Below are 25,051 nucleotides of genomic sequence, written 5' to 3' on the forward strand. Positions count from 1 at the left end.
TAGCCAGTCCATGTCTAAATTCTATTTGTATTATTTTTCCTGTTAACTGCTCACAATCCTCCTTGCTTGTCCATTGAGTTATTTTTCCTTTTTTCCTACTGGCTTGTGTTGTGGGGGTCTCATTAGTGGGAAATTTAGTTTTTGTGATGCCGGTTGCAAATATCTGTTCTCAACTTACTTTTTTTTTTTACCATGATTCTGCATGAGATGGAGTTATTTTACACACTTTTATATGAAGTTGAATTTATCAATCTTCCTTGAACAGCTTCTGGGTCTTATAGCAGAGAGCCCTGATACTATAAAAATAATTCTGTGCTTTCCTTAGGTACATAGTTACTTTCTGTATATAAATGCTAGCTACATTTGGTACTTATGCAAAATGAATTCACCCCCCCCCACCCAGGTTTACCCATTCCTTCTTATTAGAGACAGCCCTTCATTGTACACTGCAACCCTAAATTTATTCAAGGTTATGGACACAGCCTATTAACCTCTTTTGACAACTTTGGATTCATATTTTGCTTTAATCTGTAGTCTGGTTATTTTCTAAATCTTCCAAGATTGCTGTTTACTTTTTCTGAATCTTCATGTCTATTCTTGTTTGTTTTTCCAAATGGTCTTCTTTAAATTCAGCTCATCAAATTCCCCTCCAGAAAAAAAAAAAAAAGAAGCAAAGAGATCTTCTTGATATTTTGATCAGCTCATCTTCAAATTATAGCTTAACTGGGAGAGCGGATGTTTTCATGCTACAGATTCCCACTGAAGAACATGACGTAATTTTCATTGATTTGAGACTTCTCTAGAGTCCCTCAGGAGCCTGCCCTGCCAAGTTTCTTCACATAAATACTGCACACTTAACTGAGCTTAATCCTAGTTTCTCTGTATCTTTTTGCTGCTGGAGTAATGGACTTTTTTTTTTTTTTCTTTTTGCTTTGATGCTAGCTTTTGTGAGCAAGAATATGGAGAAGCAGGCAAGTTCATCGCACAGTGGACGGGCTGAATCTTTCTGAACGGCAGTGTGGTATCTGCCTTCATACCCTCTGTGCCGCAGCCTCTCTACAGGGTAGTCAGCAAAGGACTAGACCCACGGGCTTCAGATGTTCACTGCAGGGCTGTCTGAAGGGCAAAACATGGAAGCAAAGAGCTCTTCACTGAAGGGCTACTTGGGTGCTAGGCTTCCACACTGATGAAACCTGTGGGTGATTACAAAGCTTTAGGTAAATACGTTATGTGCTGATGAAAGAACAGCCAAGAGGTAGTCACTAGGCTAAGAGACAAGGTACCAACTGGTGTTTCTAGCATGCTTTCATGCAAAAAATTAGAAGCACAATGTGGCATAAATGATTTTTTTCCCCTTATGGAAGAAACCTCAAAAACATGAATATTGGAGACTGGAGGACAGTGAATAGGAATGAAAGGTGGTCTTTTTTTTTTTCCCCAAAAGCAGAGAATAATCTTTGTTTCTTAGTTAACAATGAAAAGGAGACACCTGAGATAGTACTTTATTTTCCTATGTATTTAGTTTCCATAGCTGTGACCCCATACGTCCCAGATTCAGTCCTTAATACTACCTTAAGTCAGAGCTGAACAATGCTGAGTAGTGCTCAGGTCTTTCTTTCTCTTTCTTTCTTTCTTTCTTTCTTTCTTTCTTTCTTTCTTTCTTTCTTTCTTCTTCTCCTTCTAACTTCTTTATTGGGGGATTAATGTTTTACATTCGACAGTAAATACAATAGTTTGTACATAACATTTCCCAGTTTTTCACAAAACAATACAACCCCCACTAGGTCCTCTCATCCTTTTTTGGACCTGTCCTCTCCCCCTACACTCTCCAGAGTCTTTTACTTTGGGGCAATACACCAATTCCAGTTCAGGTTCTTCTACTTGTGTTTTCTCTTCTGATCTTGTTTTCCAACTTCTGCCTGAGAGTGAGATCAGCCCATATTCATCCTTCTGTTTCTTTTTTTTTTTTTATTATTATTTCTGTTTTTTCCTCCAGGGTTATTACTGGGCTCGGTGCCTCCACCATGAATCCACCGCTCCTGAAGGCCATTTTTCCCCTTTTGTTGCCCTTGTTGTAACCTCGCTGTGGTCACTATCATTGCCATTGTTGGTGTTATTCGTTGTTGGATAGGACAGAGAGAAATGGAGAGAGGAAGGGAAGACAGAGGGGAAGAGAAAGACAGACACCTGCAGACCTGCTTCACCACCTGTGAAGCGACTCCCCTGCAGGTGGGGAGCCGGGGGCTCGAACCGGGGGCTCGAACCGGGATCCTTACGCCGGTCCCTGTGCTTTGCGCCACATGCGCCTAACCCACTGCACCACCGCCCGACCCCCCATCCTTCCGTTTCTGACTGATTTCACTTAACCTGATTTCTTCAAGCTCCATCCAAGATGGACTGAAAACAGTGAAGTCACCATTTTTAATAGCTGAGTAGTATTCCATTGTGTATATAGACCACAACTTGCTCAGCCACTCATCTGTTGTTGGACACCAGGGTAGCTTCCAGGTTTGGGCTATTACAGATTGTGCTGCTAAGAACATAGGTGTACACAGATCTTTTCGAATGGGTGTGTTGGGTTCCTTAAGATACAGGTGGTCTTTAACTTATGCTTTCAGTACTGTCATAATTGACATGGGTAGTATGGAAAAAGCCTAATGAGACATTTTTCTTCTTTATATATAAAAGCAATTGCTATTAAGAAAAATGCTAATGTGATTTTAAAATGCATGACTTTAAATAAAAAGAACAACAACAAAATTTCAAGGAACTTTAGAAGACTACTACTTAACTTAACTACTTAACTCTCATTCCCATTCATCCTACAAGAAATTTACAGGAAAAAAAATCTATAGCAATGATTCACTCTAAAGCAAGTGTCCAATATCCTGGAGAACTCTACATCAATAACAGTGACAAATATAGGTCTGGCCAGGAAAGCAGCATGGTGCATATGCAGTCTTTCCTTTGAGGGTACATTCTGGCTATGTTGCTGGATAAAAATAACCTAAAGTTTAGGTGTGTAAAGTACACTCCTCCTTTCCTGTTACCCATGCACAAAATCCTGGCATTTCATCTTCCAAGGTTACACTACTGGCCCAGCAGTTCCTGGGAACTAGTGAGACACAGAGGCTCTGTAGCCCATCTAGACCTCCTGCATCAGAATCTGAGTGGTCAACATCACAAACTTTCCAGAAAGTTCGGAGGCTACGAATTACTGTCAAGATGGGGCATTGCTATGGCCTCTAACTGCTCTCTTTCCCTGGCAAAGGGATTGTGGCTCTTAAGGGCAGGGACCCATTTAGAACTCACACTCCCTACTTGACACAGCTAAGACCCTGGGAGTCCTACATGGGCAGTTCTGGGCCTACCAAAACTGGGGCCTACCAGAGCTGGGGGGCGGGAGTGGGGGAGAACTGGGCCTATCAGAACTAGGCGGGTGGAGGAGATTCCCCCTCCACAGTTTTCATCCAGTTTGTAGCAAGTATGGACAGTGAGTGCAACCCCAGGCCCAAGGAAGAATAGACGCTAGGTGAGATGAGAGAAGTATTACCTTGGGGGTACAAAATTTAAGAGGCATCATTCAATACCCAAGATGACTAAAGTCCAAATAGGTGTGTTAAAAGAGAAAAAAATTAATGCAAAATGTCCACAATGGACAAAATGCCAGAAGTTTTCCAGGTAAGATCAGTATTTATTGATACCCCCTCCCCCCTTTATATTAAAACTCCAACATAGCTTCTATGATCTCCCTGGTGCTGGCCCAGCCCACGGCCTTCTGCACTGTTGTCCCTGCACGTGAGAAGCATGGACCTGTATGTAGGCCGTTCAAAGGAAGACAGGGCGGGTCTCCTCTGGGCCAAGGAACAAGAAGAGACTAACGTGGATGGACATTAACACGTGACAGAGTTGCTGGCTGCTGCTTTTAAACAAGTGAATAATGGACCTTAGGTAGGAGTATGAGCCCTTCTGGGGGTATCAGTCAGACCTAGAATACTGGACAGCACTCAGAGCCTTTCTTCCTTAATAAGCCAATATGCAAAGACTATCTGCAAATCATCTCAGACCAGACACTCAACCAGGCTCCAGAGTGCACTTTTTTTTTTTTTTTTTTTTTTTTGCCTCCAGGGTTATTGCTGGGGCTCAGTGCCTGCACCACGAATCCACTGCTCCTGGAGACTATTTTTTCCCCTTTGGTTGCCCTTGTTGTTTTATCATTGTTGTGGTTATTATTGTTGTTGGATAGGACAGAGAGAAATGGAGAGAGGAGGGGAAGACAGAGAGGGGCGGAGAAAGACAGACACCTGCAGACCTGCTTCACCGCCTGTGAAGCGACTCCCCTGCAGGTGGGGAGCCGGGGGTTTGAACCGGGATCCTTACGCCGGTTCTTGTGCTTCGCACCACGTGCGCTTAACCTGCTGCACTACCACCCGACTCCCCACAGTGCACTATTTTTGCAGAAGTTTTGAGTGCTTCAACTTTCACTGCTGTAATAAAATACACCTTTACTAAGATTCTGATATGCTCTGATGTACCCAGACTATAATCAAAGTGCAGACTACGCTCCTCACCGTCTCTAAGCCTGCATGTGTGAACAGTGACTTTCCTAATATAAAGGGAAGATGGTAACTAGGTCAAGGAGCTGGTTCCATGGTAGAGCACAGGTCTTGTACGTGTGAGGCCCTAGATTCAATCCTGGCTCCACATGACAAGAAAGACTGGGAAAAATAGAATATCAGAAATGGTGAAGTAGCTTTCTCACTATAGTAAAGTTAAAAACAATCCCAGCAGACTGTCTTCCACCAAATGGCAGTGAGACTCCAATGGGAGTGTGTGATTCTAAAACTCACATTTTTCATATTCTAAGTGGTGGGTAGGGTTAAGATGGTCACTTGCAGATGGTGATTACAGCTCAGCGTTGGGCCACTGAAGCCTCCCTAACCCCACACTTCTTACCCTCCGGGCTTCTAAATCAAAGCACGAAATATTAGTCAATCAACTACTTTGTAGTTAAATGCCTCCTGAATAAAACATCATGCCTTTTAAATTTTCATCTTAAAATCTAAAGATGTCAGAACTCAACAATTTTATGGCTTTAATTTTTGGTATGCATGCTATCAAAGTAAGTTTAGCTCCATGGTTAGAAAACATCAAAATGAATCTGACCCATCTTACCATACAATATAAAACACCGGTAACTATTGTAAATATGATTAAAGGCCTTAATTTCGTGTTTCTATTTGAATTTTATCCCTGAAAAACAAACACCACCAACAAAAAAAATTATAGTTTTTATAAAGTGACCAATCTCCCAATATTACTACTAGAAAAATAAACAATGAAAGAACTTACCCATTTGTGGATGGCAACCGACTGAAGCCTTTTGATCTATTTCTCACCACACTCATAGTGTAACGTCTTCACTATTTTTCTTTTGGAACATCTGCCTGATTTCATATAGATATTATGCAACTTTGGGGAAATGATATAACTCCCACCCCGTCTGCTAGATCCCTCAATTATAAACTGAAGGCCCTGGGCAAGCAATTCTGAAAGGAGCTTCCAACTTTAAAACACAGTGATTTTACTATTCCACACAGAGACACTGGGTAATACAATAAATGTTTGCAATGTGAACTGAGGGAGTTCCCCCAAACCAGAGCCAAAATGGTAATAAGCAACAACCGTGTGTGTGTGTGTGTGTGTGTGTGTGTGTGTGTGTGTGTGTGTGCGGGCGCGCGTGTGTGCTTGGAGGGGGAGAGGCAGAGATGGGAAGAAAGACAGGGAAATAATGTTATCGGTTTGGCAGGATAAACACCTCAGCTTGTGTCTGCCTCAGGCACTACTGGGGAATTTGACCTGTTTCACTATGCTCTTCCCTCCCGGCCTATAGGTGTGTGTGTCAGGGGGTGTTCTGTGGAGAACTTTCCAGGGAAGTTCTAGAAATGGTATGTCTGAGGAGGAGTGGGAGAGAAAAGCTATCTTGAAATTGCCTCTGAGCAGGTATCTAAATTACCAGATGGCCCCTCTTCTGAGTGGGGAGACACAAGGAGAATGGTGAATGTGATTTGCAGTGACTTTGCTATCCTGGACGTATAGAAAGCCTCCACTCCAGACTGAACCACACTTCACAGATGGAGCTAGAGAGAGCTTCTGCTAGCTGCCTGCCCTGCCCTGTGCACGACCCAGTTCTCAGCCCCACCCCCCCATGGTCCAGGGGCTCCAGTGTGTGTGTGTGTGTGTGTGTGTGTGTGTGTGTCTTCGTCCCTCTGTGTGTGTGTGTGTCTGTTGTCTGTCTCCCCGTCCCTCTGTGTGTGTGTCTGTCTCCCTGTCCCTCTATCTGTGTGTGTGTGTGCATGTGTGTGTGTGACTGTCTGTCTCCCCGCCCCTCTATCTCTGTGTGTATGTGTGTCTGTCTGTCTCCCCATCCTTCTATCTGTATGTGTCTGTCTCCCCGTCCATGTGTGTGTGTGTGTGTGTGTGTGTGTGTGTGTGTGTGTGTGTCCCTCCCTGTCCATCTATCTATCTGAAAAAAGTCAGCTTGGGAGCAGTTAATCACATGTGCAAGGTGTTGTGGTGACATAGAAAAGAAAGTAACATTTCTAATAAAATCTCTCTCTAGCCTGGGAGCTGGATAGTGGCTCGCCCAGTAGAGTACATATGTCCCCACGTGTGAGGACCCTGGTTCAAACCCCCCAATTCCCAATGTGGGGAGGGGCTTCACCAGAAATAGAGCAGTGCTGCAAGTCTCTCTCCCTCTCCATCTCTCCCTCCCTCTCTCTCCTTCTCTCTCTCTCTCTCTCTCTGTGTGTTTTCATCTCCCACCTCTCTCACCTTCTATCAAAAAAAAAGTAAGAACTATGGTCACTCGAGAAACAAACAGGGGTCTGTTTCTGAGCTGGCAGGTACTCACTGAGTCCCAGCAATAAAGATGATTAAACAACACCCTATTCTGAAGATGAGGGTCACTTATAATGTTGGCTTGTGCTGGGCTTCTCTCTGGTCTGAGGAAACGCCACCATTAGAACCCAAAGTCCACACATCTCAGTGGATTATCCTTTTTGCTCCCACTCAGAGAGCTACACCTTCATCCCAGTTGGGGACAGTGTCATCTCATCATCTGGTAGAGGGATGCGTATGGGTCCCAAGACCATGAACAGCAGCCTGCAGGGGTCAGGTGACAAAATAAAGAAGAGATGCCACCAACCAGAGCAAGTACAATGACCACAGACGCCCTGTGTGCAGGGGTAGCACCTGGCCCTCCGAGTCTTGTTAATGCCGGACCAGAGAAGGCAGAACTTCTCACTGCTATTCCTTTCAAGAAGCCAGAAATCTTGGTTCTTATAAAAATTCTCCTAGTCTTGATAACTGACAGGCAGTTCCAACTGTATCCTCAAACCCCATGTGGTCCCAAGCCAAGACCTGCTAGTTTGGAGAGTCTGCTGGGACATTTGATTACTATGGGGAAGGAGGTCTTACCCCCTTTCCAGCTCCTGATTCTAGCAGCATCAAGGCAGTCTGATCACCAGTCAGTTACTGAAGAGTCTGAGAGTAATTCATTCCCACATCATCACAATTCACACCAGTCTTCAAGGATATATCTGTGGGTATCTGACAAAGGTCTCTCTATCCTAACACCTCCCTTTTATACACTGGTGTGGAGAAGAACAAAGACTTTCGGGCCACATGACTATGTCTCCCTGGGGAAATATAATTTTCCCTTACTCAATTACCAGTAACAGACTATATATATGACATTTGTGGGTAGCATGGGAATCCCAAGATCTTCTAAAATAAGTGCTATTGTTCTCTCAGAAAATAACTCGATATAAACAAATAAACCACTATGGTAGAAGTTTAAAAAGAAGAAGAGGAAGAAAGAAATGGATGGGGAAAATCGTAATTCACAAAACCACACATTTCTTGACACCCTTGGGAGGTAAGATTCTGCCTTTGCTGTGACTAGGTTTTGTTTAGCATAACACATTTCACCGCCCCACGTACTCCCTGAAAGGAAGCAGAAGAACTCAGGAAATGTCTTGGCTACTTTAAATTTTATTATTGGGAAAGTACCAGCTTCCAACCCCAGCAAGAACTCTTGTGTGTAAGGCAGAGGGTACCTTTCCCTGGCTTGCTCTCTGTAGCCAACAGCTCCTGTGCTTTTGCAAGACAAGCCTTTGTGACTTTAACCTAATTATTCAAAGTCCGACTTTGCTTTTCTAATTACACCCGCTAATGGATCTGTCAATACCGAGGAGATCAACACCAGAGAGACTCCATCTCCCACGGCTAATTTCCCTCACAGGTGAAGCTGATAATGACATGCTACAACCAAATCTTTTTCTTTCTTTTTTTTTTTTTTCTTGATTCCTTCAGTTCCTTGAAGGCCACTATTTGCCTAAAATCAATCTGCCTGGGCTTTGCAATGGATCCAATTTAGCAAAACTCTAAAATAAAAAAAATTTTTTTTTGCTGTGGATTTTTTCTTTCTTCTTCTTTCTTTCTTTCTTTCTTTCTTTCTTTCTTTTTTTTTTTTTTTTGTATAGGTAAGGAATAGGAATTCCATTTTTCAAATTCACATCCCATGTCTTCTGTATGTGTCATTTCAAAATCTCTGGGGTCAGGGAAAACTCATTTTAGGGGTTTTCAGATTCAACTCTTTGTCACCATTTTAGCAAACAGGGTTCTGTTTCTGAAACTTAAGTCACTGTTCAGAGGAGGCCACACTGCTAAAACATTATTGTGTTTTTTCTAACTGAAGTGAAATTCACATACTCTAAGACCGACCGTTTTAAAGTGCACAACTGTGTGGCATTAAGTCCATTCAGAATACAGCCAACCATCCCCATCTATCTAGTTCTAAAACATGCCCATTAGCCTAAAAGGAAACCCCATGCCCATTAAGTAGTTATGCCTCATTTCCTCCTCCCTGGCCCCATCCCTGGCAACCACCAATTCCTCTTTTATTAACCACAATTTCTTGCACCTTAACTCGATCATGGACAAACTCAAAGGGGAAATCTCAGTAAGACTAAAAGCCCTCCAAGCTAATGTGAACCTAGGATTCTACAGGTCAATCAGGGAGTAACTGGCAAAGCAACAGATGCCTCATCAAATGAGTTCTTCAGATGCAGGTCGCCAGACCACAGATGATTGCTGAGCATGGGGCTATTGAACTGCCATGACAACGGGTGGCGGTAGGCATGGGGGCTGGGAGGCAAGATGCTATTAGTTTGCTTCTCATTTCAAAGGGTCACATGCAGTCCCTGAATTACACTTACACACAACACTGTACTGTAAAAAAAATTTTTTTTTAATTCAGGAGACTGCCGGAATAATTTCCATTGATCAACCCCCCAAAGATGGCATTGTAGCCCACCTCCCCAGTCCATTTTACTAGAGCAAACACAGGCTAAGACTGATTGAGAAAGCTTTCAAGAAACACCAGGCCCCGGGCTGCCTAGCTTTCACAGTGGAGTATTCAAATATTAAAAGCAACCAGCTAGCTACTGAATCCCAAGTATTAATAAAATATTCCCTACATTAAAAAGTACTTCTTTATAGAGTGACACAGAGGATCACCGGGTCTTCAGAATTTCTAACTAGACCCATCCACATGGAACCCGAGAAGAGTTTTGTGTGAGTCAGAAGGAGTGTTAGCTATGAGCATGTCCTGCCGTTCTCCTAATTGAGGATGACAGCTGACACTCTCAGTGCTTCCCCTTTGATTCTGAGAGTACAATATACTGACTGCATCAAAGACCAGCCACTCATGAATATGTACAAACAATATAGAAATTAAAATATTTAGAATGTAAATGGGGCCCTATATGGATTTCTAGAATAAAGTCTCAAGTCTGGGCAAAGTGATCAGCACTGAAAATACTCAGCTTTCCAACAGTGGTGAGCCTGAGGGAGACATAACTATAACACTGATATTGGGTTTCAAAGATTTATAGTATAAAATTACATATATGTATATATATATATATACACACACATATATGTATGAAGTTTCTTTAAAGATTGATACCACATTGAAATGACACTCTATGTTAGTATTAGAATTTACTATTAAAATTAAGCTCACTTGTTTCTGTTTACCTGCTTTAAAAGTAGGCAACTAGAAAACTTAAAGTTACACATGTGACTCTTCGCATTTTCCTATTAGAGAAAACCAATTATGTGTCTCATACAACCTGGCACGATGTTACCTTACTCATTTAGCCACTGGGGGCTTCAGAACCTGTGTGAATGGTGGACCCCGTGAGACTTATTCAACAAGCTGGCCAACCCAGGATACACAGAGAAGGTTAATTCAAAATCAGCTTGACTGAAGACGTTCTCCACCGACATGGCCACAACCAAGATCATGACAGCACCAGCTCTTTCCCATCAAAAACTAGTACAGTCATGGACTCTTTGGAATATAACTAAAATAGGACTACTAACTATCTACAAAATGGAACCCCCCAACTCTTCATAGGAACCATTCCAGCCTTTAGGTTCATGATTAGTCAACAATTTCTTTGGCTCTATACGTTAACTCCTTTTTCAGCCACCAGGTTCCGGATGCTACCATGATGCCAACTGGACTTCCCTGGGCACACAACCCCACCAATGTGTCTTGGAGCCCTGCTTCCCCAGAGCCCTTCCCCACTAGGTTAAGAGAGAGACAGGCTGGGAGGATGGATCGACCTGACAGCACCCATGTTCAGCGGGGAAGCAATTACAGAAGCCAGACCTTCCACCATCTGCATCCCACAATGACCCTGGGTCCATACTCCCAGAGGGATAAAGAATAGGAAAGCTATCAGGGGAGGGGATGGGATACAGTGTTCTGGTAGTGGGAACTGTGTGGAGTTGTACCCCTCTTATCCTATGGTTTTTGCATTTCCTTTCTATAATTAAAAATTAAAAAAAAAAAGATCAAGCCATTGCAAAGGGCCACTTTCAGCTACTCTGAGGGATGGCTAACTCTGAGATCCCCCATGGGCCACTAAGTCATCAGCCACAGGACCAAGATGAAAGAATGATAACTGGTTCTAGAAAGCCACTGACCACTATAAAACTCAGAGGGATCTTGGAGTCATATTGAGAAATCAGATCTAACATGAAATTCACCCTTTTGGTCCTTTTGCACGTTCAGGTCACGAGCACTAAGCACATTCACACTGCTGGTCATCCATCACCACTGTTCAAGCCTAGAAATCTTTCAGACCAACGGCATCATCGGAGTCACTTCCTCAGCTCCCACCGAGAGAAATGATCTCCACTTCACGAGCTTCCCTTTCTCTGCCTCCTCAGGTGTGAGTAGGAGATAAAGAGAGGAAAGGGGGGAGGAGGGGGGAGAGGAAGAGGAGGAGGAGGAAGGGGGGGGAGAGGAGGAGGAGGAGGAGGAGAAGGAGAAGAAAAAGGAGGAGGAGGAGAAGGAGAAGAAGAAGAAGAAGAAGAAGAAGAAGAAGAAGAAGAAGAAGAAGAAGAAGAAGAAGAAGAAGAAGAAGAAGAAGAAGAAGAAGAAGAAGAAGAAGAAGAAGAAGCAGCAGCAGCAGCAGCAGCAGCAGCTGCTAGGGGACCAGGGGGTAGTGCAGCGGGTCAAGTGCACGTGGCTCAAAGCGCAAGGACCAGCTTAAGGATCCCAGTTTGAGCCCCTGGCTCCCCACCTGCAGGGGAGTCGCTTCACAGGCGGTGAAGCAGGTCTGCAGGTGTCTGTCTTTCTCTCCCCCTCTGTCTTCCCCTCCTCTCTCCATTTCCCTCTGTCCTATCCAACAAGGAACGACATCAACAATAACAGTAATAACCACAGCAAGGCTACAATAACAAGGGCAACGAAAAGGGAAAAAAATGGCCTCCAGGAGCAGTGGATTCATGGTGCGGGCACTGAGCCCCAGCAATAACCCTGGAGGCAAAAAAAAAAAAAAGCTGCCAAGAGCCATAGTAGTTTACAATCATGAAACCTGCCACTGGAGACACCACAGCTTGCTATGACAAGGATGGATGTAAACTTTCCACACTGTAGAACAGGCAAGATAGTCACCGGTCAAAGGCCAGGGTTATATACAGAAGTTCCTGGGAAGTTAAGCGCCAACCAACATGAAACAGGAAACACAGAAATTCCTACTAACACCTGGTGCTCAAGAACATGAGAAAACTTCAGTCTTGGCATCCACATGGGACCCAAAGGCATATTATTATTTCTTTTCATCCTGAGTTTACACCATAAAAGGCCTCATCTTCTTAACAGTTTCATGTTGGCATATAAGTAAAGCCTTAGGAGAATTTAAACAATTTTTGGAATATGAGGCGAACTATGAAAACTGTTGAAAGGCATAAAAATTCACCGTGTGCAAGACTAGTTTCTAGAGCTTATGAAAGTGGGCCTGGTATTGGAACACCTGGTTTAGCTCACATGTGGTACTTACGCACCCTGGTTCCAATCCACTGTCCCCACCTGCTGTGTGTGTGTGGGGAAGTCACCAGTGGGGAAGCAGGTCTGCACGTGTCACTTTGTCTCTCCCTCTCTATCTCCCCCTTCTCTCTCAATTTCTCTTTTTCCTATCTAACAAAAAAAAAGAGAGAAAAAACGTGATTAAGTTAAAGAAGGAAAGAAAAGGAAGGAAAAGGAGAGAAAAGAGAAATGGCCACCAGGAACAGTGATCTGTAGTGTTTTGACCCTAGTCCCAGCAATAACCCTGGTGGCAACAGAAAAAAAAAAAATCTTAGAATAAATCCCACTCTCTGCGGAGTTTAGCACAACTTGTACCAACAAAGGCTTTTCACACGCCCATTCAAAAGCACTGACCCAGCCGCAAATTCGCAAGTCTCCTTCCCCTCCCTGTAGTGTAGGGTGCCATTAAAAACTGCAGCAAAGGTGGGCGCGAGGAATCACATCATTGCAAGACTGGCCAGCTCCTCATGGGGCGCGAGCGCTTCCACACTGCGATCATCCTCTCTGGCATTATGCTATTCCACTGCAGAATACTGTGCCCCAGTATGGTTCCGTAGCCCCCATGTCCACTTGGTCGATTCCAAATTATATTCCTCCATGAGGATCATTTCTGGAACCATCCGTTCCACCCCGGTTCCATGGCTGCCAGTTCTTAGCAACATCGCCCCGCCAGATATTCGTCGGGATGCGGCATCATCTAAGTTCATTTCCCACGTCTATGCTCGGCCGGACCTGCCAATATACGCGGAAATCTTCGCCCACCCTGTCCAACGCTTGACGTCTCGTCACCCAATCTGGTCCCCTACGCCTACAATGAACTTCTCTGTTCCAGACTCTTGGAAACAGAGTTGACAGTCAGCTGAGGTCAAGAACAAACACCTCATCACAGAGCCCTGCAGGCGTCAACCCGGCTTTGACCTAGCACGTTATGATCGGGCCCTCCTCAATCGCTATCGAACAGGCCATGGCCGGTGCGCCGCTATGTTCCATCGCTGGGGAGCCAGAGACGACCCAAACTGCCCCTGCGGCTCCAGACAGACTATGACCCACATAGTCAACGACTGCCACCTCTCCAGATTCAAAGGAGGTCTCGAAACTTTACATCAGGCTCAACCTGACGCTGTGGTAATAAAAAACGTTACACATCCATAAACACATTTTAATATATGATTTTTATGCGCCTGGCATCATAAAAGACTCAACAAATCTCAAGTCAAACAAGATCAGGACCAGACAGTCCTCAGGCTCTAAAAAAGCCTTCTGCACCTGCATGTTCAGCTTTGCATGAACAATTACTGTGATCATGTGCGAACTCCTAAATTGGTGCATGGAAATAGAAAACCATACATACAAGTTGAGCAGCTCCAGGCTCCGCTAACCAATTTGCATGCGAAATTGTCATCAACACTCCCTGGTTTATTCATTTATTCATTTACTTTTTTGCCCATGAAAGTGACAGGGGTCTGTGAGGTATCAGGGGATGGTGTTTAAGAGCCCTTTCAGCGCCCTGTCTCGTAGAGGGTTCCTGAGAGTGCCTGGGCTCTGTGGACACACGTATGCAACCTCCCTGTTGATTTCTCAGGTGTCTCAGTGAAGAAGAGGAAGAATGAGAAGAATCGCTGTCTAAACAAAGGGCTATTCTTCCTCAGGAGAATACAACTGAAGAGAAATGTGAAAAATAGAAAAGATGATTGGTATTTACGCTCAGAAAAATGGCATCCATCGATAAGAGTTGGCACAAGATGGAAAAAGCAAGGGCATTCCTGTCTTTTTTTTTTTTACCTTATGGGGGTGCTTACAGTATGGCTGTCGACGGCTTCTCATGTCCCCATGGTGCCCGCAGAACACCCTCACTTCTTAGAACCTTTTCCATCATTATATATCAAGACCCCAAGCCCCTCCTCATCCTCTCTCCACAGAACCATTTCCTTTTTGACTCAGTATAGCCCACCCCATCCAAGTTTCTGTGTTTTCTTTTTCTATCCTTTTCTCTTTCCTTCTCTTTTTTATATTTTTATTTATTGGAGAGAGACAGCCAGAAGTCCAGAGAGCAGAGGGAGGTGTAGAAGGAGAGAGACAGAGAGACACCTGCAGCCCTGCTTCTCCACTTGTGAAGCTTTCCCCCTGCAGGTGGGGACTGGGAACTTGGACCTGGGTCCTTGTGCTTTGTAACATGTGAGCTCAACCAGAAGCACCACCACCCGACCCCCAGTATCTTTTTTTAATTATATTTATTTATTTTCCCTTTTGTTGCCCTTGTTGTTTTGTATTGTTGCTGTTGTTGATGTCACTGTTGTTGGATAGGACAGAGAGAAATGGAGAGAGGAGGGGAAGACAGAGAGGGGGAGAGAAAGACAGACACCTGCAGACCTGCTTCACGGCTTGTGAAGCGACTCCCCTGCAGGTGGGGAGCCGGGGGCTCGAACTAGGATCCTTACGCCGGTCCTTGTGCTTTGCACCACGTGCGCTTAACCACTGCACTACCACCCGACTCCCTCCAATTTTCTTTTATCTTAACTTCCACCTACCCATAAGTGAGATCACCCAGTATTTATCCTTCTATTTTTGGCTTATCTCACTTATTTCCATCCAAGATGAGGCAGAGGAGATAACTTCATTATTTTTAACAGCTGAGGATTATCCATGATATATATGCCTCAACTTTCTTAGCCACTCATCTGTCCTTGGGTATCTGGGCTGCGTGCAAATTTTAGCTATTACAAAATGTCCTCCTGAGAACACAGAGTACACAGATCTCTTCTGATAGGCGTTTTGTTTCCTCTGGGTAAATCCCAGGAGAGGAATTACTGGTCATAGAGTAAATTCATTTCTAGTGTTCTGAGAAATCTCCAGACTGTTTCTCACAGGGGGTTGGACCATTCCCACCAACACTGTAGAAGGTTCTTCCCCCGACATTCTTGCCAACATCTGTTGTTTCTGTCCTTTCTAATGCATGACATGCTCACAGGGAGAAAGTGGAATCTCACTATTGTCTGTGTCTGCACTTCTCTGATCATCAGTGACTTCTGAGCACGTTCCCTTATGTCCGTTGGTCCTCTGAAAGGACATCCTGGCTTGCCAGTGGCCACGTGCTGAATCGGACCACTATAAAGTCTCTGAACTGCCAAGGAGCATCTGGTGGCAGTTACGTAGCCACAGGATACCTTTAAAGTTCCTCCAGCATTTCCAACCTCCCTCCGTGCTCTCTGTTTCCCTTTCTGCTCCAACCACATGCTGTATGTGGCTTCAGAGCACCTGAAATGAGGGTAGTACGAACTGAGATATGTTCAAAATATAAAAGACAGCATTTTAAAACTTCCTATTTAAAAATGGGGCTAGGAAGAGAGCTCATGCATGAGGCCCTAGGTTTAAGTCCTGGCACCACAACACATGGAGGCCTTTCTTCATGGTGAGAACCAATGGATATACATTGGAGAGATGCTACATTGTCTATTCTTTCTTTCTATCTTCCCATCTCTATTTCTCTACTTCTCCCTTTCAAAACAAAAAAAAAAAAAGGAAGAAAGAAAGAAGACTGAGTCCAGTGGTAGTTAGCAGACCTGTGTAAGGCCCTGGGTTCATTCCCCAACACTGCATATTTTTTTCTAATCAATAAATAAAAATTAAAAGTTCAATAAGCATATGAGTTATACACAGAACTTCAAAGAACCAGTCTAAAAGGTAATATTTTATGAATTTTAATTGATTGCATGTTGAAAAGATAATCTTTTGACTGTGTCAGTTAAAAAATATATATCCTAAAAATCAATTCATTTATTTAAATTTAAAATAAGGCTACTAGAAATTTTCAAATATAACTCTAGCTCACATTCTCTCTTTTTTTTAAAAAAAGATATGACGCTATTTTATTATTATTTTTTAATGTTCCTTTTATTTTTTTGCTCCTAGAGGCTACTTTTTCCCATTTTTGTTGCCCTTGTTATTACTGTTGCTGTTGGGTAGGATGGAGAGAGATGGGGAAGACAGACAGACACCTGCAGACCTGCTTCACCGCTTGTGAAGTGACCCCACTGCAGGTGGGGAGCCAGGAGGCTCCAACTGGGATCCCGGTACCAGTTCTTGTGCTTTGCACCATGTGTGCTTAACCCACTGCGCTACCATCCAGTCCCCGCTCACATTACATCTCTATTAGACAAGTCTACTCCAGAATTTTTCGTTTTAAACACACACATATTCTCTCACTCCAAAAAAAAAAATTATCCCTTCTCTATCTTTATTAAAGTGCCAAACAGAATTCCTTAGCAGGAATCCTTTAGCTGCAAACAAGCAAGGTCACTTCTTTTCCCAAAATAAACCTACAATAGCCAGAAATGGGGAAAAGCTGCCAAAATATTTTCAGTGTGGAATGAAATGAGTAACCTTTCTTTTTTGCTAGCTGTCACTACTCCAAACTGGAGGAAAACAGACAAGACCTTTACTTGCTTTCACATCTGCTGTTGTGGTGCTCCAGATCCTTAAATATCGACATCTTCAGCAATACCATCACCCGAGCTTCTAAAGTGTTCGCCTCTCTGGAGCAAGTGGGTTCTCAGCCTTTATCTGTCCCCACTTAGCGGCAGATGCAGACACCCTCCTGACTCACACCTTCCCTTCACTCTGGGAACCTCAAGCTGAGAATCTCTCTTATGGAGTCACTGCTCTGGCAATACTGAAAATAACTGTCTGTTCTTCTGAATCCCTAGATGTGCTTTACATTGCACCCACACACACAACTTATACTTTGTTCCAGATGTGTAAGTCCTTCCTTTGCGCATTTAATAAGGGCACCTGTGTGGTCACGGTGTTCCCATTTCATAGAACTGCCTTCCTTCCTATCCTCCATGCCTGGCTTATCTGGGGATGGTTTGGGGGAGGGCAGTCTTCATAATATTTGGAATTCTCACCCATTAGTAGGAAGTGACTATGATGACTGCTTTGTTACTGCTGCAGTGCAGTTTGTCTTTGTTTTTTTTCCCCCCAGGGTTATCGCTGGGGATTGATGCCTGCACTATGAATCCACTGCTTGCCCCTGGAGGCCCTTTTCCGCCATTTTGTTGCCCTTGTTGTTGTGATTGCTGTTGTTGTTGGGTAGGATAGAGAAAAATCGAGACAGGAAGGGAAAACAGAGCGGGGAGAGAAAGACAGACACCTGCAGACCTGTTTCACTGCTTGTGAAGCGACTCCCCTGCAGGTGGGGAGCCAGCCGGTCCTTGTGCTTCGCTCCATGTGCACTTAACCCGCTGTGCCCAGCCCCTAGTTTGTCTTGATTCTAAACGATGCAGAACCTACTAGGCCGACAGAGAATAGAAGTCTGGAACTGAAGCCAGCAATTGCTTCTGTTCTCCCTGGTTTAAACTCAGAGGTGATTTACTATTTCAAAGAATAAGTCATTATTGGAGATGTTTTAACAATTTGAGTCCACTGTTAAAATTCAATCTGATTATCAATTTGAAGTCTTCAGTGCTTAGATTGAAAGAATATATATTTGGAGCTATGGCCTATGCATTAAGAATTTTGAGACATTCAATTAATTTCCCCCTCTCATTTTAATTAAATAGTGATTAGTGAGACTATGATTTAATAGGAACGTAGATACAGCTATATGTAAACAGCTAAAGGACATCAATTATGGTGAGGTCTTGTGTGATACAACAAATCCTAACAATGGGATTTTCAAAGTTAACCCAATTGCCAAATAATTTGGTTATAGCAGTAACTACCTATTACCTTATTTTTTTTTGTCATTCATAAAAGTTACCTGACTCATCTAGCCTTCCTTTCTTCTTTCAGTGAAAAGGAAACACTGACTACACCAAATGATAAGAGGGGTACAACTTCACACAAGCTCTCAGGGGAGGGGATGGGACAGGGAGTTCTAGGGGTGGAAACTGTGTGGAGTTGTACCTCCTCTCTCTCTCTCTCTCTCTCTCTCCATATATATATATATATATATATATATATATATATATTTTTTTTTTTTGCCTCCAGGGTTATTGCTGGGGCTCGGTGCCTGCACAAGGAATCCACTGTTCTGGAGGCTATTTTTTCCCTTTTGTTGCCCTTGTTGCTTTATCATTGTTGTGGTTATTATGGTTGTGTTACTGATGTCATTGCTGTTGGACAGGACAGAAAGAAATGGAGAGAGGAGGGGAGACAGAGAGGGAGAAAGAAAGACATAGACACCTGCACACCTGCTTCACCACCTGTGAAGAGACCCCCCCACTCTTCACGTGGGGAGCTGGGGGCTCTAACTGGGATCCTTACGCCGGTCCTTGCACTTTGTGCCATGTGCATTTAACCCGCTGCACTACTGCCCGACCCCCAGTTGTACCCCTTTTATCCTATGGTCTTTTTAATATTTCCATTCTACAAATAAAAAATAATAATAAAAAAGAAGACAACTGTTCAGCAGAACCTTCTGAGGAATTCAGTAAAACATTTATATATCACTTCTAAAAAGTCTGGAACTGAATGACAGGAGACAAAGCTGGTGACGCAGCAGATCCGGCTCAGGCAGAGAGACGGCTGCTGACAGCTCGGGTTCTAGAGCCAGACGGCTGAGTTCAAGTCTCGGTGTCACCCCTTCTGTAAAGCAATCAGTGGCTTCTCACTCCTTACCGACTCCAGTTCTATCAGTGGCAGATAAAAAGTGATATCTAGTTCCCTAAGTTGGCATGAAGATTAAGTACGATAACTCAAAGAAGGCACTAGAACTGGACCTGAAACCATAACTCTTCTATATAGGGGAGCTCAGTGTTATTATTACTACTAACAACCCCAATACCCCCAAACTTGCTGCCAAGCAAGACAGATGTGCTCATCCATACGTTGACCTTTATGTCTGGAATCACTCTGGCTCTAAGTCAGCATCCACGTGTAACAGTTTCTCACCCTAACCACTAGTCTAGACAGCTATTTCCTGAAAATCCTTTTTTAAATTCTGCCATAACTTCTATTCACAACTGAATGTGAACCAAAAATGGGTCATTGACGTCAGGAGTCAGAAAAAGAACAGGGACTAGGAGATGGCTTAGCAGGTAGAGAACATGTCTTAACATACACAAGGCCCTGGGTTCGTTTATGTATTTATGTATTTATTTATTTATTTATTTATTTATTTATTTATAAAAAGGAAGCATTGACAAAGCCATAGGATAAGAGGGGTACAACTCCACACAGTTCCCACCACCAGAGCTCCGTATCCCATCCCTTCTCCTGATAGCTTTCCTATTCTTTATCCCTCTGGGAGTATGGACCCAAGGTCATTGTGGGATGCAGAAGGTGGAAGTCTGGTTTCTGTAACTGCTTCCCCGCTGAACATGGGTATTGACAGGTCGATCCATACTCCCAGCCTGCCTCTCTAAGGCCCTGGGTTCTATCCTTAGGACCACATAGAAGCACCATGGGTGGGTGGGGGGGCATGCATGGATGGTTAAGGGGGTGTTTTAATTTCTCTTCCCTTCCCTTCCTCTCTCTCTCTCTCTCCCTCCCTCCCTCCCTCCCTCCCTCCAGTCTTCCTTCTCCCTCTAAGCATATAGAAGTTTAAAACTGGGCTGGGAAGACAGTGAGATTCCTGGGAGAACTCTGGTTCTACTGCAACACCCCCTATGATGAACAGGTGGATAAACCGAGAGCTATAGGTAAGGCCAAAGGCAGTGCTAAGGAGCCACTGACTGCGATCTGCACCAGGCTCCACCACAGACCTCTCTAGTACAGCTGATCCTAGCACAGCAAAGGGGTGCACTGTGGGGGTCCACGTCAATGCAGCGCCAGACACAGAACTCAGGACCTCAGGCATGCAAGGCACACGTGCTACCGCCAAGCTGCCTCCATGGCGTAGTGTGTAAGTGTGATCAAAAGTCACACCCATCAACTATAAGCAGCTCCAAGGGAAGCAAAGGTTCTGTGCGAGATCGCTGAGAAGAGAAATGACTTTCAGAGTAGATAAGGGTGAGGAAACAGAAGAGAAAGGGGAAAGGGATTTTTTAAATGTCCGACGTGATGGGTCTATGCAAGAAGAGGACGCAGAGGGGTGACTGTTAAAATAGCAAGGCCTCAGCTCTCTAGCCAGCGACGGGCAAGAGGTTGCATTTTCATGTTTTAGGCTAAAAATATGTGCATCTGTTTCATATATTTCTTCAGTATATGTAAATTATGTCTATATGTGGAATATAGGTGAACACTTTTAGACATCAAGTTCCCTGCTTACACCGACTGTTTGATTTACTGGCCTATTATGGTCGTGAACGTGACAATGAGAAGGTTGCCCACAGCCAGTCAGAGGAATGGAAACGGCCCCCAGACTAGAGCTGGCTGGCAGCATGTGAGCGGAGGGACGCAGCTGAAGTCAGACTGGAGACACCTCAGCTGCTCTTCCCTGAATATTACATGCATGTGCATTTGCATGGAATGTCTTAGCATTTAAATCCTTCCTTTCAGTCTGCTTCCAAGGAGCTTACAGCTGGGAGACCCCTTAGAGCTGACGGTAATAATCATCATCTAAGAACTACAGAGAGAATATTGGGCTGTCGGAAAATTCATGATGTATTTTTCTGTTGTTTTTTTTTTTCCTACGGAAAAAATGCATCACGACATTTCCAACAACCCAATATCAACAGCAATGATGGCAGTGGGTGCTAAGTCCCACTGCTTATATAGTGTTCCAATTATATAGTGTGTTTTACCTGCACTGTCACTCAGTTCTTTTTTTTTTTAATTATCTTTACTTATTTATTTGGATAGAGATAGCCAGAAATCAAGAGAGAAGGTGGTGATAGAGAGGGAGAGAGACAGAGACACCTACAGCCCTGCTTCACCACTTGTGAAGCTTCCCCCCTGCAGGTGGGGGCCAGGAGCTCGACAGGTCCTTGCTCACTGTAACATGTGCGCTCAACCAGGTGTGCCACCATCCGGCCCCCGTCACTCAGTTTTTACCCTCCCCAGCCACCCCAGCTATGTACTGCTGTTATCTCCACTTAAAAGACATAGGCATTTTAAAGATCTAGGGATCATTAGGCCAGAGAGGTTGAGTAATTTTCCCAAGGTTGCACAGCCCAAGACTCAAACCCAGATGGTATTTGAAGCCTATACCCGCATCTTGACACTATGAAGTCTATTTACGTAAACCAGTCTTACGATTTCATGAAGTATAAAATCACATCCATAGAGATTAAACATACAGCTGTACACACAGCCAGAAGCAGAATCGGGACTATAAAAGGCCCCTGGACTTTCATTTCTGTGCTCTTTCCCCCACCAAAGAGCTCTAACAAGTGCAGCAGGATCAGATCAAAATGACTCCAAAACAAACAAACAAACAAACAGAAAGCAACAAGCTTCTTGCTTCTAGACACACATGGGGTTCCTTCTTAGGCTCTGTGCTTTCTTGGAGTCTACCACAGAAAGCTAACTGATCACAGCTAGGCAAACAAAGTCTTGTTAAAAATGTAATGTTTATTTCTTCAATGAATTTAGTAGTGTGACTGAGACTAGAAAAAAATGCAGCATAAATGTATGTATCATGTATATTGCCATGTATAATGGAAGACGCAGAAAAGTAAGAATAGCTCACAGTGACCACTGACAGCCACTCCACACCAGACTTGCTGAATTTCAGGATGCAATAAGAAAATCCTTTAAAAGCAAATTCAACTTTACAGTATGAATTTTAAGGCATTTACAAAGTAGGGGGCTCGTTCATAAAGTAAGCCAGTGCGAGTGAAATCTGATTGATCTTCTCCATGTTTCTGGGCTTCCTGTCTCCCATGCAGAGGACAAAGGTCAAAGCCAGAAGATGGGCCAGGCTTGGGGTTAACCTCCTTCTAATAGGACAGGGCGCCTCTATACCTGGGTTCTCCTAATTCACTTCACTTTCCCAGCAGTGACCATTTTTAATGCTTTTCTCAAAACATATATACTCATAGTCCAATCTATTATGAAAATGCATGCCTATAGTTACACGTTACAAATCCGATAGACCAGAAAGTGATCTGGTTGTTTTATTCTGGATTTCCAAAGTTAGTAATGAGATGAGATTCTCTTCACGTCTGATACAGAAATGTTAAGACACAAACACATTGATTGTTCTTGCTTCCCAGTTTCCTCTTTCTTACTGACTTGTCATCAGATTTTCTCTATGATAGGTTATTTATATGCCACATGTACTATAAGGTTTTTTTATTTATTTACCATTTTTCGATATATAGGTAGATAGATAACAGCAACAAAGTTTCCTTCAATGCAGTGGAGGCTGGACTTGAACCTGAGGACTACACACGACAAAATGGCACACTAAACAAGGGAGATACTTCACCAACCCAGCAAGTTTTTTTTTTTTTTCAATCTTTTCACAACATACAGGTTTTTAAGTTGTATGTGATTCCCAAATGGCCACAGAGAGCTTCCTCTGCACAACTGCTGAGCACATCCACATAACCGTCAGGATACAGCTTCCCAGGAGACAGACGCTCAACATCTCAACAACTAGGGCCATTTACTCCTTTTGCTGATTAAGTTTGAGAATGGTTAGGAGTCTGAAGACAGCTTGAGAGGCTGGCAGGAGTTACGTTCTGGAAAAACATTTGGTAGTTCAAGGGTGAGCAGACAAGAAAAGAGTCACCAGTTGATTGGTAATGCCTGCCATGGTCACAGGAATGGCAGAACAGACGCAGAGATATGAGATGCCAACCTCTCTTCCTCCTCCCTCCCCTTACTCATACTTAAGACAGAATTCCTGTTTCTCCTTCACAGCTCTTTCTAGAAGAAACCAGTTTATCCCTGCCCAGGCCTCCCTTCTGATCTCGAAGCACCATCTAGCTCTCTCCCATATGAACATAATAATTTTCTAGTGTAGCTCTCCTATGGAGTCAGAGAGTTTATCATAACAAGCCTCTTCTTTGCCTCTCTCATGACCAGAATTCAGGAAATAGCTACAAACAACAACAAAAAGTTCAGAGCGGTTTCCTCCTTAATACCGCGTTCTCACCCAGGAAGTTCCCTCCCCCCAAAATGAGGAAAGACAGGAAGATGGCAGCTAGCAAAGTCCCCCACTGCAACACTGGTCTTTGGGTATCTGTCACGACAACCTCCAGGCCCACACTCCTTGGACACTGCTGGGATCAGCTGACAGCTGCAGAAGCAGCCGCACAGGGCAATCCCAGTTTGTTTAGATGGTGTGTGCCTGGGAGGGAGACATGTTCAGTGGTGATTTCCTCCAGCTATCACTTGGAGGAATGATGTTATTCTTAGTGGGGGCAGGGGACCCAAAGTGACTTGTTTGGCAAATGAATGCAATTTGTTCACCTCAGCTTTCTGAGTGTATGAAATTCCTCACGCTAGTCAGTGGCTTGTAAAAATCCATTGGGAAGACACTCCATAAACAGGCTGGGGGCAAGAAAACAACAACAAAAACCCTCAAGATGATAAGTGTGCAAATTAACCTGGAGCCAGGGAAAGAACCAGTGATGACAGACAGAGATAAAGCCACTCACAGGCCAGGGTTAGGAGTACTCTGAACAAGGACACATTCTGCCTCAAGAGTTTTATTAAAAAGAGGACGTTGACACCAGTCACTCATGATCCCCAAAGCCCAATATAGCAACATGGGGAGGGGATGAGATGTCCATTGTGCTCAATGGATCAGTGACACCGAAAATTCAGGACTCACAGAGGTATGCTTTATGCCCGGGGCTTACTCCTACAGCTCTCAGATAATCAACTCATAGAGTCAAAAATAATCTAATCATGAAGTAATAAATGCACATGGCAAAAACACAGCGGAGATTCTGTTCAACAGAATTACATATCAGCTGTTCTGTTAAAATGATAATGAAACCTCAGACAATCCGGGAGCAAGAATGCCACGCCAAGGAGGAGTCATACAAATTGGGCTACCCCATTCTTCATGGAAATGAGAAGATTCTAATCAATTAGCTCAATGTCCCCCACTACCTCCACTCGCGCCCCCATCTCTGCATTATCATTCCTCTTCATGACATTTCCTGGGAATCCACTTACTAGTCCGGGACCACGGCTATCAAGTGAAAATCACGTTCTTGGCTGAACACGAGAGAAACTTTACATCAGAATGTAAGATGAACTGATTAAGGGCACTTAATCTGTGAACAGCTAATTCTTAAAAAGCTTGAAGCAGAGTGGATGACATGTCAGGAAAGAGAAATGCAGCTTAGAAAAAAATGGATTCTGGCACTCAGCAGGCTGCCTTATTAACAATTACAGTAACTGGGGCTGTTCTTTCCAAAATGGTGTTCTGCAAGTTAGAATACAGACCCAATCTTGCAAGAAACAAGGAAGAAGAAAAAAAAATTTTTTTAAAGCCCTTCCTTTTAGAAAATAAATGGCTCAGAGCTTTGAAAGTAACTTAAATGGGGCTTCTCAAAAAGCAAAGCCTGGTCTGTTTATTTATTTATTTTTAATTATTTGGTTGTGAGAGGAGGAACTGGAGGAAAGAGAACATTTAATGGCAGGAAGCAAACTTGGGACCTCGTTGCTTTTGAGTCTAAAGACTTTTTTAAAGGTTTTTTTTTAAAAATTGATTCATTTATTTATTTATTCCCTTTTGTTGCCCTTGTTTTATTGTTGTAG

At 43.6% G+C, this 25,051-nt stretch overlaps 1 protein-coding gene across 2 annotated transcripts in view; it reads right to left on the reverse strand.

Moving 5' to 3' along the window:
* The window catches only part of RFTN1 (raftlin, lipid raft linker 1), a 273,063-nt gene that overhangs the window by 170,473 nt on the left and 77,539 nt on the right, over positions 1–25,051 (reverse strand). The window lies entirely within an intron of this gene.

This window comes from Erinaceus europaeus, chromosome 21, assembly GCF_950295315.1.
Source record: "Erinaceus europaeus chromosome 21, mEriEur2.1, whole genome shotgun sequence".
NCBI classification, from domain to species: Eukaryota; Metazoa; Chordata; class Mammalia; order Eulipotyphla; family Erinaceidae; genus Erinaceus; species Erinaceus europaeus.